Source organism: Triticum dicoccoides, chromosome 2A (genome assembly GCF_002162155.2).
Source record: "Triticum dicoccoides isolate Atlit2015 ecotype Zavitan chromosome 2A, WEW_v2.0, whole genome shotgun sequence".
NCBI lineage: Eukaryota > Viridiplantae > Streptophyta > Magnoliopsida > Poales > Poaceae > Triticum > Triticum dicoccoides.
In genome coordinates this window covers 787,926,780-787,939,097 of record NC_041382.1, presented here as the reverse complement: position 1 = coordinate 787,939,097, position 12,318 = coordinate 787,926,780, and the positions used below count along the sequence as shown (strand labels likewise).

General features: G+C 46.0%; 1 pseudogene; it reads left to right on the top strand.

The window, feature by feature from the left end:
* Positions 1–2,929: 2,929 nt before the first annotated feature.
* LOC119358506 overlaps positions 2,930–12,318 on the top strand; it is a 37,103-nt pseudogene continuing 27,714 nt past the window's right edge.

The following is a 12,318-nucleotide window of genomic DNA, read 5'->3' as shown; positions in this document are numbered from 1 at the left end:
TTACACCAATTTCTTAACAGAATTAATCCCCCTCTTAAAGTCATAAGAGAAAAAATAGATAGCAACTCTGAGCACTAATAGAAATACAACGACATAAGAGATGTAGATTTGTGAAATTTTATAGTGGCATAATTTTGGGATTAGGAGTTTGTCTATAAATTAAATATTGGTCCGGCTATTACCTTGGTTTTGGGAATCCTCGATTCATTATTTCCTCTAAAGAGACATAGAAATTATAAATGTTTGGAATTAAATCATTCTTGCTTACCTCATGACATCAATAAAAATCTTTAGACTTACTTTGTGGATCGATTAGGCTGCTCCCCTTCGCTAGGTTGCACGTTGTTTGCACTGGCATCATGTTTCGACGGTTGAGAGCTTGAATCAATTCCGCTTTCTTCCTCTTCATGTCTACTGTCTACACAAGCACAAATAAAAAACAGAAAATGTATAATTGATTTTTAGTGTCTACAGTCTGTATGACTATATATCTATAATTTGTCAAGGCACGAACTAAACTAATTTGAATATAAACTACTCCCTCCGTTCCAAATTACTCGTCGTGGTTTTAGTTCAAATTTGAACTAAAACCACGACGAGTAATTTGGAACGGAGGGAGTGACTTTGATGGTGGTGCTACCCAACATCCGGTCTCGAGTTCAGGGGTGAAAGCCTAGGTCTGATCCGAGCTGGTTATACCTGACAATGGAAATATATTTTTACGTCGTTACCTTATTGAAGGCATTGCTCGGATATGCTTGGATTGATTGTTCAGGGTGAAAATCTAGATTCTGACCTTGGTGGTTGAATCAGGTGACGACGATGCTTGAGTGTCGCCCCTGCTTTTGAAGAATCTTGTCGTCCTTGTGGTGTCATGAGATGGTTGTGGTCATTGCTGCAGTTTGTCGATCGCATATCTGACCACTTTAGGGTTTTCTCTTTTTTTCTTCTCGCCCACGCATAACTTTGGTCTTATATGACTTTGCTTGTTGTCGGCGTGTTTTCGTGTGTGTGTGTGTTGGTGTTGGTTGTGTGCATCTTAATTATGCAGATTCCAGATGTGTGCCCATTGTGTTATGTATCTCTTGATACACTTTTTGTGAAAATAAAATTCACTCTTTGTCAAAAAAAATATGATTGACTACCTAGACGTCGACATCCATGGCTACATCTACGGCTACACAACGGCAACAAACTCTAGCCAACAGTGTTCGCCTCGTCACTTATGTCCATGACACTCCTGCTCTGACTGCAGGAGGGAACAGAGGAGAAGACAAGGAAGGCATCAGAAGGGGACGCAGTCACCGCCCAAGGCGTCGACTCATCAACCATTAGAGATGCAGTTGATTATGGTGCACCGAAAAAGACGTCAGACGCAGTCGATTATGGTGCACCGAGAAGACGACAGAAGCAATCGATTATGGCGCCCAAATGACACATGGATCGGGCGTGAGTCTAGTGCCGCTGCCTTGTCGGAGGCCGTGCGGCCGTGGAGACATTGCAACGGACGCCGGCGACGTAGAGTCGCACTCCGGTGCCACAACGGGTGACCGGCAACACCCGGCGCCGCAACAGTGTCATGGTGGACGTGTCGGCCTCCCACACGACGAATCAATCGTCGATCTCACGTCCACTGGCGACGTGTAGGCCAAGAGCTTCGACAAGGAAGAGTAGGGCATGGAAGATGGCGACGCGTCGAGTCCCATGAGCCGACGAATGTTCCATGTCCTGTTAGACTTAGAGATATATTTTTGTTGTAATCTCAAACTAACTCTATCTCTTCCTCTCCCATGGCTCTTTCTATCTCCTATGTAACTACCGAATCCCCAAGAGATCGGTGCAACCTTATAAGCCATGGCAGGGGCGTTTCCTGCCTTGATCAATACATACACGCGGCTCCCTCACGAGGCAGTAGGAACACTTCCACCTAACATGGTATACAGAGCCATCCTCTTCCCATCGATCTAGCCAGCAACCTCCTTCCTCGATTACCCTCACCATGTCATCCTCATCCACCGTTTCCCTCAACCTTGGTGCTCTCCCATCTGAGAAGCTCACCAAGACCAACTTCATCCTATGGAAGGCACATGTCATGCCAGGCTTGCGAGGAGCGAAGGTCACCGGCCTCCTGGACGGATTAGATGCAGCGCCATCGAAGACGGTGTAGCAGGAGCAGGCGGACAAAACCACCGCCACAGAATCCAATCCTCTGTATGCGCAGTGGATATCAAAGGACCAGCAAGTCCTGAGCCATCTCCTGAATTCTCTGTCAATGGATATCCTCGCCCAAGTTGCGAGCAAGGAGACGAGGCTCGATCTCTGGACTGCCATCACTACCCTGTTCGCCTCGCAGTCCCAGTTGCGCATCACCAACCTACAGATCGCCATCACCAACACAAAGAAAGACTCCATGTCTAGCAGCATCTATATCTCCAGGATGAAGAGACTGGGAGATGATCTTGAAGCGGCGGGTCGCCCCGTCTCGGACCCAGAGATGGTGGACTATGTGCTTGCCGGCCTCAACAGAGATTATGACCCCGTTGTGGCGGCTATCGGTGCAGTAAAGAACCAAATCTCAGTGGATAATCTGTTCGCTCAGATTGCAGCATCCGATCAGCGCATGGAGATGCTTGGCGATGGCCCTCACACCGGCTTCAAAACCTCTGCAAACATGGTGTACAGAGGGTGCGGGCGCGGCTATGGCAGAGGACGCGGATGCAGCAACAGGGGCCGCGGCCGAGGAAGGCACCCTTCCCCAACTCCATCTGGCGGCAACAGTGGCAGCGGCCGTGGTCGTCCACAACAGAAGCGTCAGCAACAACCCCGGGATTATCCAGAATGCCAGATATGTTACAAGCACCATCCAGGAGGTGCTCGTGACTGTTGGCACATGTACGATGAAGATGAATAGGAGGAGAAGGGGGCCAACATGGTCACTGACTCCTATGGCGTCGACACGAATTGGTATGCGGATACCGGGGCTACAAACCACATCACGGGGGAGCTCGACAAGCTGACGGTTCGAGACAAGTATCGTGGAGGTGACCAAGTGCACACTGCAAGTGGTTCTGGTATGGATATTACTCATGTTGGTAGTTCAATTGTTAAAACCCCCCACAAAAGATTTTCATCTCAATAGAATTCTGCATGTGCCTGAAACATCAAAAAGTCTCCTTTCTGTTCATAGATTTACCCTTGATAATCGTGTTCTCATCGAGTTTCATCCTTATTTTTTCTTGGTTAAGGACTTGGAAACGAGGAGGGTACTTCTTAGGGGCAAGCGTGTGGGAGGTCTCTATCCAATCATATCTTCAACAACATCATCGAATAAACAAGCCTGTGTTGCTATCAAGCCTTCTTCAGCAAAGTGGCACAGTAGATTAGGCCATCCTTCATCAGTCATTGTTAAGCTTGTTCTTAGTAGAAATAAACTTCCCCATTGTCTTGAGTCTAGCATTGAGTCCGTTTGTGATCCTTGTCAACAAGCTAAAAGTCATCAGCTATCATATCCTATTTTCAAAACCTTGTTGAACGAAAACTAGACACAAAGATCATTGCTACGCAGACTGACTGGGGAGGTGAGTACAAGAAGCTTAATTTGTTTTTTCAGGAACTTGGCATCTCACACCATGTTTCATGCCCCCATGCACATCAACAGAATGGTTCCGCTGAAAGGAAACACCGTCATGTTGTTGAAGTAGGGTTAGCCTTACTAGCAAATGCATCGATGCCATTAAAGTTCTGGGATGAAGCCTTCTTGACTGCCACATATCTCATAAATTTACTCCCTAGCAAGGTTATCAACTATGAGATTCCTCTCACACGTCTTTTTGGCATTACTCCTGATTATAAATCACTACGTGTATTCGGTTGTGCTTGCTGGCCCAACCTTCGTCCATATAATACACGTAAACTTGCGTTTCGTTCAAAGAAGTGTGTCTTCCTTGGGTATAGTCCCATCCATAAAGGAGTCAAGTGCCTAGATGTTTCCACCGGTAGGGTATATATTTCTCGAGATGTCGTGTTTGATGAATCCGTATACCCTTTTGAGTCCCTTCATCCGAACGCCGGAACACTCCTTAGGAAAGAAATTCTTCTCCTTCCACCCAATCTCCAAAACATAGATCGAGGGGGTGACAATTGCACTAATCCAACTGATGATCCTACCAGTACTGGTGTTGTATCTACTCCTGTGCAGGGCCTTGCAGAAGACGCGGCAGAAATCGGTGCAGAAAATGATCCAAATTTTGGTGAAAATGAACCTATATTTCTGTTGGAAATATGCCCTAGAGGCAATAATAAAAGTATTATTATTATATTTCTTTGATCATGATAATTGTCTTTATTCATGCTATAACTGTATTATCCGGAAATCGTAATACACGTGTGAATACATAGACCATAAAATGTCCCTAGTAAGCCTCTAGTTGACTAGCTCGTTGATCAACAGATAGTCATGGTTTCCTGGCTATGGACATTGGATGTCATTGATAACGGGATCACATCATTAGGAGAATGATGTGATGGACAAGACCTAATCCTAAAGCATAGCACAAGATCGTGTAGTTCGTTTGCTAGAGCTTTTCCAATGTCAAGTATCTTTTCCTTTGACCATGAGATCGTGTAACTCCCGGATACCGTAAGAATGCTTTGGGTGTATCAAACGTCACAACGTAACTGGGTGACTATAAAGGTGCATTACAGGTATTTCCGAAAGTGTCTGTTGGGTTGACACGGATCGATACTGGGATTTGTCACTCCATATAACGGAGAGGTATCACTGGGCCCACTCGGTAATGCATCATCATTATGAGCTCAAGGTGACCAAGTGGTTGATCACGGGATCATGCATTACGGTACGAGTAAAGTGACTTGCCGGTAACGAGACTGAACAAGGTATTGGGATACCGACGATCGAGTCTCGGGCAAGTAACATACCGATTGACAAAGGGAATTGTATACGGGGTTGATTAATCCTCGACATCGTGGTTCATCCGATGAGATCATCGTGGAGCATGTGGGAGCCATCATGGGTATCCAGATCCCGCTGTTGGTTATTGACTGGAGAGTCGTCCCGGTCATGTTTGCATGTCTCCCGAACCCGTAGGGTCTACACACTTAAGGTTCGGTGACGCTAGGGTTATGAAGATATGTGTATGCAGTAACCCGAATATTGTTCGGAGTCCCGGATGAGATCTCGTACATCACGAGGAGTTCCGGAATGCTCCGGAGGTAAAGAATTATATATAGCAAATGCTGTTTCGGCCATCGGGACAAGTTTCGGGGTTATCGGTATTGTACCGGGACCACCGGAGGGGTCCCGGGGGCCCACCGGGTGGGGCCACCTGTCCCGGGGGGCCACATGGGCTGTAGGGGGTGCGCCTTGGCCTACATGGGCCAAGGGCACCAGCCCCTATAGGCCCATGCGCCTAGGGTTTCCATGGGGGAGGAGTCCTACTAGTGGAAGGCACCCCTAAGTGCCTTGGGGGGGGAGGGAAACCTCCCCTTGGGAGCCGCACCTAGGAGATTGGATCTCCTAGGCTGCGCACCACCCCCCCTTGGCCCTCCTATATATAGTTGAGGAGAGGAGGGATTTCAGACCTCAGCCTTTGGTGCTTCCTCTCTCCCCGTTACGTCTCTCTCTCGTAGTATAGGCGAAGCCCTGCTACTGTGACGCCCTGCATCCACCACCACGCCGTCGTGCTGCTGGATCTTCATCAACCTCTCTTCCCCCCTTGCTGGATCAAGAAAGGAGGAGACGTCTCCCGTCCCGTACGTGTGTTGAACGCGGAGGCACCGTCCGTTCGGTGCTTGATCATAGGTGATTTGAATCACGTCGTGTTCGACTACATCATCCCCGTTCTTTGAACGCTTCCGCTCGCAATCTACAAGGTACGTAGATGCATCTAATCACTCGTTGCTAGATGAACTCCTAGATGGATCTTGGTGAAACCGTAGGAAATTTTTTTGTTTTCTGCAACGTTCCCCAACAGTGGCATCATGAGCTAGGTCTATGCGTAGTTCTCTTGCACGAGTAGAACACAAAGTAGTTGTGGGCGTTGATTTTGTTCAATATGCTTGCCGTTACTAGTCTTATCTTGATTCGGCGGCATCGTGGGATGAAGCGGCCCGGACCGATCTTACACGTACTCTTACGTGAGACAGGTTCCACCGACTGACATGCACTAGTTGCATAAGGTGGCTAGCGGGTGTCTGTCTCTCCTACTTTAGTCGGATCGGATTCGATGAAAAGGGTCCTTATGAAGGGTAAATAGCAATTGGCATATCACGTTGTGGTCTTTGCGTAGGTAAGAAACGTTCTTGCTAGAAACCCATAGCAGCCACGTAAAACATGCAAACAACAATTAGAGGACGTCTAACTTGTTTTTGCAGGGTATGCTATGTGATGTGATATGGCCAAAAGGATGTGATGAATGATATATGTGATGTATGAGATTGATCATGTTCTTGTAATAGGAATCACGACTTACATGTCGATGAGTATGACGATCTACAAGGATGATCATGGAGCCCCAAGATGGAGATCAAAGGAGCTATGTGATATTGGCCAATATCATGTCACTATTATTATTTGATTACATGTGATGTTTATCATGTTTTGCATCTTGTTTACTTAGAATGACGGTAGTGAATAAGATGATCCCTTACAACAATTTCAAGAAGTGTTCTCCCCTAATTGTGCACCGTTGCTACAGTTTGTCGTTTCGAAGCATCACGTGTTAATCGGGTGTGATAGATCCTTACGTTCACATACAACGGGTGTAAGCAAGATTTACACATGCAAAAACACTTAGGGTTAACTTGACGAGCCTAGCATGTACAGACATGGCCTCGGAACACAGAGACCGAAAGGTCGAACACGAGTCGTATGGAAGATACGATCAACATGAAGATGTTCACCGACGATGACTAGTCCGTCTCACGTGTTAATCGGACACGGCTTAGTCGACTTGGATCGTGTAACACTTAGATGACTAGAGGGATATCTAATCTGAGTGGGAGTTCATTAATAATTTGATTAGATGAACTTAATTATCATGAACTTAGTCTAAAATCTTTACAATATGTCCTGTAGATCAAATGGCCAACGTTGTATTTCAATTTCAACGCGTTCCTAGAGAAAACCAAGCTGAAAGACGATGGCAGCAACTATACGGACTGGGTCCGGAACCTGAGGATCATCCTCATAGCTGCCAAGAAAGATTATGTCCTACAAGCACCGCTAGGTGATCCACCCGTCCCACAGAACCAAGACGCTATGAACGCTTGGCAGACACGTACTGATGACTACTCCCTCATTCAGTGCGGCATGCTTTACAGCTTAGAGCCGGGGCTCCAAAAGCGTTTTGAGAGACATGGAGCATATGCGATGTTCGAAGAGCTAAAAATGGTTTTTCAAGCTCATGCCCGGATCGAGAGATATGAAGTCTCTGATAAGTTCTTCGGCTGTAAGATGGACGAAAATAGTTCTGTCAGTGAGCACATACTCACTATGTCTGGGTTACATAACCGCTTGACTCAGCTGGGAGTTAATCTCCCGGATGACGCGATCATTGACAGAATCCTCCAGTCGCTTCCACCAAGCTACAAGAGCTTTGTGATGAACTTCAATATGCAGGGGATGGTAAAGACCATTCCTGAAGTATTTGCAATGCTGAAATCAGCAGAGGTAGAAGTCAAGAAGGAACATCAAGTGTTGATGGTCAATAAAACCACTAAGTTCAAGAAGGGCAAGGGTAAAAAGAACTTCAAGAAGGACGGCAAGGAAGTTGCTGCACCCGGCAAGCAAGCTGTCAGGAAGAAGTCAAAGAATGGACCCAAGCCTGAGACAGAGTGCTTTTATTGCAAAGGGAAGGGTCACTGGAAGCGGAACTGCTCCAAATACTTAGCGGACAAGAAGGCCGGCAACACCAAAGGTATATTTGATATACATGTAATTGATGTGTACCTTACCAGTACTCGTAGTAACTCCTGGGTATTTGATACCGGTGCCGTTGCTCATATTTGTAACTCACCACAGGAGCTGCGGAATAAACGGAAACTGGAAAAGGACGAGGTGACGATGCGCGTCGGGAATGGTTCCAAGGTCGATGTGATCGCCGTCGGCACGCTACCTCTACATTTACATACGGGATTAGTTATAAACCTCAATAATTGTTATTTAGTGCCATGTTTGAGCATGAACATTGTATCAGGATCTCATTTAATACGAGATGGCTACTCATTTAAATCCGAGAATAATGGTTGTTCTATTTATATGAGAGATATGTTTTATGGTCATGCTCCGATAGTCAATGGTTTATTCCTAATGAATCTTGAGCGTATTACTACACATGTTCATAGTGTGAGTACCAAAAGATGTAAGGTTGATAATGATAGTCCCACATACTTGTGGCACTGCCGCCTTGGTCACATAGGTGTCAAACGCATGAAGAAGCTCCATGCAGATGGACTTTTAGAGTCTCTTGATTATGAATCATTTGACACGTGCGAACCATGCCTCATGGGTAAAATGACCAAGACTCCGTTCTCAGGAACAATGGAGCGAGCAACCAACTTATTGGAAATCATACATACTGATGTGTGCGGTCCAATGAGTGTTGAGGCTCGCGGTGGCTATCGTTATGTTCTCACCCTCACTGATGACTTAAGTAGATATGGGTATGTCTACTTAATGAAACACAAGTCTGAAACCTTTGAAAAATTCAAGGAATTTCAGAGTGAGGTTGAAAATCAACGTGACAGGAAAATCAAGTTTCTATGATCAGATCGTGGAGGAGAATACTTGAGTCACGAATTTGGCACACACTTAAGAAAATGTGGAATAGTTTCACAACTCACGCCGCCTGGAACACCTCAGCGTAACGGTGTGTCCGAACGTCATAATCGCACTCTATTAGATATGGTGCGATCTATGATGTCTCTTACCGTTTTACCGCTATCCTTTTGGGGCTATGCTTTAGAGACTGCCGCATTCACTTTAAATAGGGCTCCGTCGAAATCCGTTGAGACGACACTGTTTGAATTATGGTTTGGGAAGAAACCTAAGCTGTCGTTTCTAAAAGTTTGGGGATGCGATGCTTATGTCAAGAAACTTCAACCTGAAAAGCACGAACCAAGTCGGAAAAATGCGTCTTCATAGGATACCCTAAAGAAACTTATGGGTATACCTTCTACCTCAGATCCGAAGGCAAGATCTTTGTTGCCAGGAATGGATCCTTTCTAGAGAAAGAGTTTCTCTCGAAAGAAGTAAGTGGGAGGAAAGTGGAACTTGATGAAGTATTGCCTCTTAAACCGGTAGATGGCGCAACTCAAGAAAATGTTCCTGAGGTGCCTGCACCGACTAGAGAGGAAGTTATTCATGATGATCAAGATACTTCTAATCAAGCTCCTACTGAAATTCGAAGGTCCACAAGGACACGTTCCGCACCAGAGTGGTACGACAACCCTGTCTTGGAAATCATGTTGTTAGACAACGGTGAACCTTCGAACTATGAAGAAGCGATGGCGGGACCGGATTCCAACAAATGGCTAGAAGCCATGAAATCCGAGATAGGATCCATGTATGAAAACGAAGTATGGACTTTGACTGACTTGCCCGTTGAACGGCGAGCCATAGAAAATAAATGGATCTTTAAGAAGAAGACAGACGCGGATGGTAATGTGACCATCTATAAAGCTCGGCTTGTCGCTAAGGGTTATCGACAAGTTCAAGGGGTTGACTACGATGAGACTTTCTCACCGGTAGCAAAGCTGAAGTCCGTCCGAATCATGTTAGAGATTTCCGCATTCTATGATTATGAAATATGGCAAATGGACGTCGAAACAGCATTCCTTAATGGTTTCCTTAAGGAAGAATTGTATATGATGCAGCCGGAAGGTTTTGTCAATCCTAAGAATGCTAACAAGGTGTGCAAGCTCCAACGCTCGATTTATGGGCTGGTGCAAGCATCTCGGAGTTGGAACATTCGCTTTGATGAGATGATCAAAGCGTTTGGGTTTACGCAGACTTATGGAGAAGCCTGCGTTTACAAGAAAGTGAGTGGGAGCTCTGTAGCATTCCTCATACTATATGTAGATGACATACTTTTGATGGGAAATGATATAGAACTCTTGGACATCATCAAGGCCTACTTGAATAAGAGTTTTTCAATGAAGGACCTTGGAGAAGCTGCTTATATATTAGGCATCAAGATCTACAGAGATAGATCAAGACGCCTCATAGGTCTTTCACAAAGCACATACCTTGATAAGATTTTGAAGAAGTTCAAAATGGATCAGTCCAAGAAAGGGTTCTTGCCTGTTTTGCAAGGTATGAAATTGAGCTCAGCTCAATGTCCGACCACGGCAGAAGAGATAGAAGAGATGAGTGTCATCCCCTATGCCTCAGCCATAGGTTCTATTATGTATGCCATGCTGTGTACCATACCTGATGTAAACCTTGCCGTAAGTTTGGTAGGAAGGTACCAAAGTAATCCCGGCAAGGAACACTGGACAGCGGTCAAGAATATCCTGAAGTACCTGAAAAGGACTAAGGAAATGTTTCTCGTTTATGGAGGTGACGAAGAGCTCGTCGTAAAGGGTTACGTCCACGCTAGCTTCGACACAGATCTGGATGACTCTAAGTCACAAACCGGATACGTGTATATGTTGAATGGTGGAGCAGTGAGCTGGTGCAGCTGCAAACAGAGCGTCGTGGCGGGATCTACATGTGAAGCGGAGTACATGGCAGCCTCGGAGGCAGCACATGAAGCAATATGGGTGAAGGAGTTCATCACCAACCTAGGAGTCATACCCAATGCGTCGGGGCCAATCAAACTCTTTTGTGACAACACTGGAGCTATTGCACTTGCCAAGGAGCCCAGGTTTCACAAGAAGACAAGGCACATCAAGCGTCGCTTCAACTCCATTCGTGAAAATGTTCAAGATGGAGACATAGAGGTTTGTAAAGTACATACGGACCTGAATATAGCAGATCCGTTGACTAAACCTCTCAATAGGGCAAAACATGATCAACACCAGAATTCCATGGGTGTTCGATTCATCACAATGTAACTAGATTATTGACTCTAGTGCAAGTGGGAGACTGTTGGAAATATGCCCTAGAGGCAATAATAAAAGTATTATTATTATATTTCTTTGATCATGATAATTGTCTTTATTCATGCTATAACTGTATTATCCGGAAATCGTAATACACGTGTGAATACATAGACCATAAAATGTCCCTAGTAAGCCTCTAGTTGACTAGCTCGTTGATCAACAGATAGTCATGGTTTCCTGGCTATGGACATTGGATGTCATTGATAACGGGATCACATCATTAGGAGAATGATGTGATGGACAAGACCTAATCCTAAAGCATAGCACAAGATCGTGTAGTTCGTTTGCTAGAGCTTTTCCAATGTCAAGTATCTTTTCCTTTGACCATGAGATCGTGTAACTCCCGGATACAGTAAGAATGCTTTGGGTGTATCAAACGTCACAACGTAACTGGGTGACTATAAAGGTGCATTACAGGTATTTCCGAAAGTGTCTGTTGGGTTGACACGGATCGATACTGGGATTTGTCACTCCATATAACGGAGAGGTATCACTGGGCCCACTCGGTAATGCATCATCATTATGAGCTCAAGGTGACCAAGTGGTTGATCACGGGATCATGCATTACGGTACGAGTAAAGTGACTTGCCGGTAATGAGACTGAACAAGGTATTGGGATACCGACGATCGAGTCTCGGGCAAGTAACATACCGATTGACAAAGGGAATTGTATACGGGGTTGATTAATCCTCGACATCGTGGTTCATCCGATGAGATCATCGTGGAGCATGTGGGAGCCATCATGGGTATCCAGATCCCGCTGTTGGTTATTGACTGGAGAGTCGTCCCGGTCATGTCTGCATGTCTCCCGAACCCGTAGGGTCTACACACTTAAGGTTCGGTGACGCTAGGGTTATGAAGATATGTGTATGCAGTAACCCGAATATTGTTCAGAGTCCCGGATGAGATCCCGGACGTCACGAGGAGTTCCGGAATGGTCCGGAGGTAAAGAATTATATATAGGAAGTGCCGTTTCGGCCATCGGGACAAGTTTCGGGGTTATCGGTATTGTACCGGGACCACCGGAGGGGTCCCGGGGGCCCACCGGGTGGGGCCACCTATCCCGGGGGGCCACATGGGCTGTAGGGGGTGCGCCTTGGCCTACATGGGCCAAGGGCACCTGCCCCTATAGGCCCATGCGCCTAGGGTTTCCATGGGGGAGGAGTCCTACTAGTGGAAGGCACCCCTAAGTGC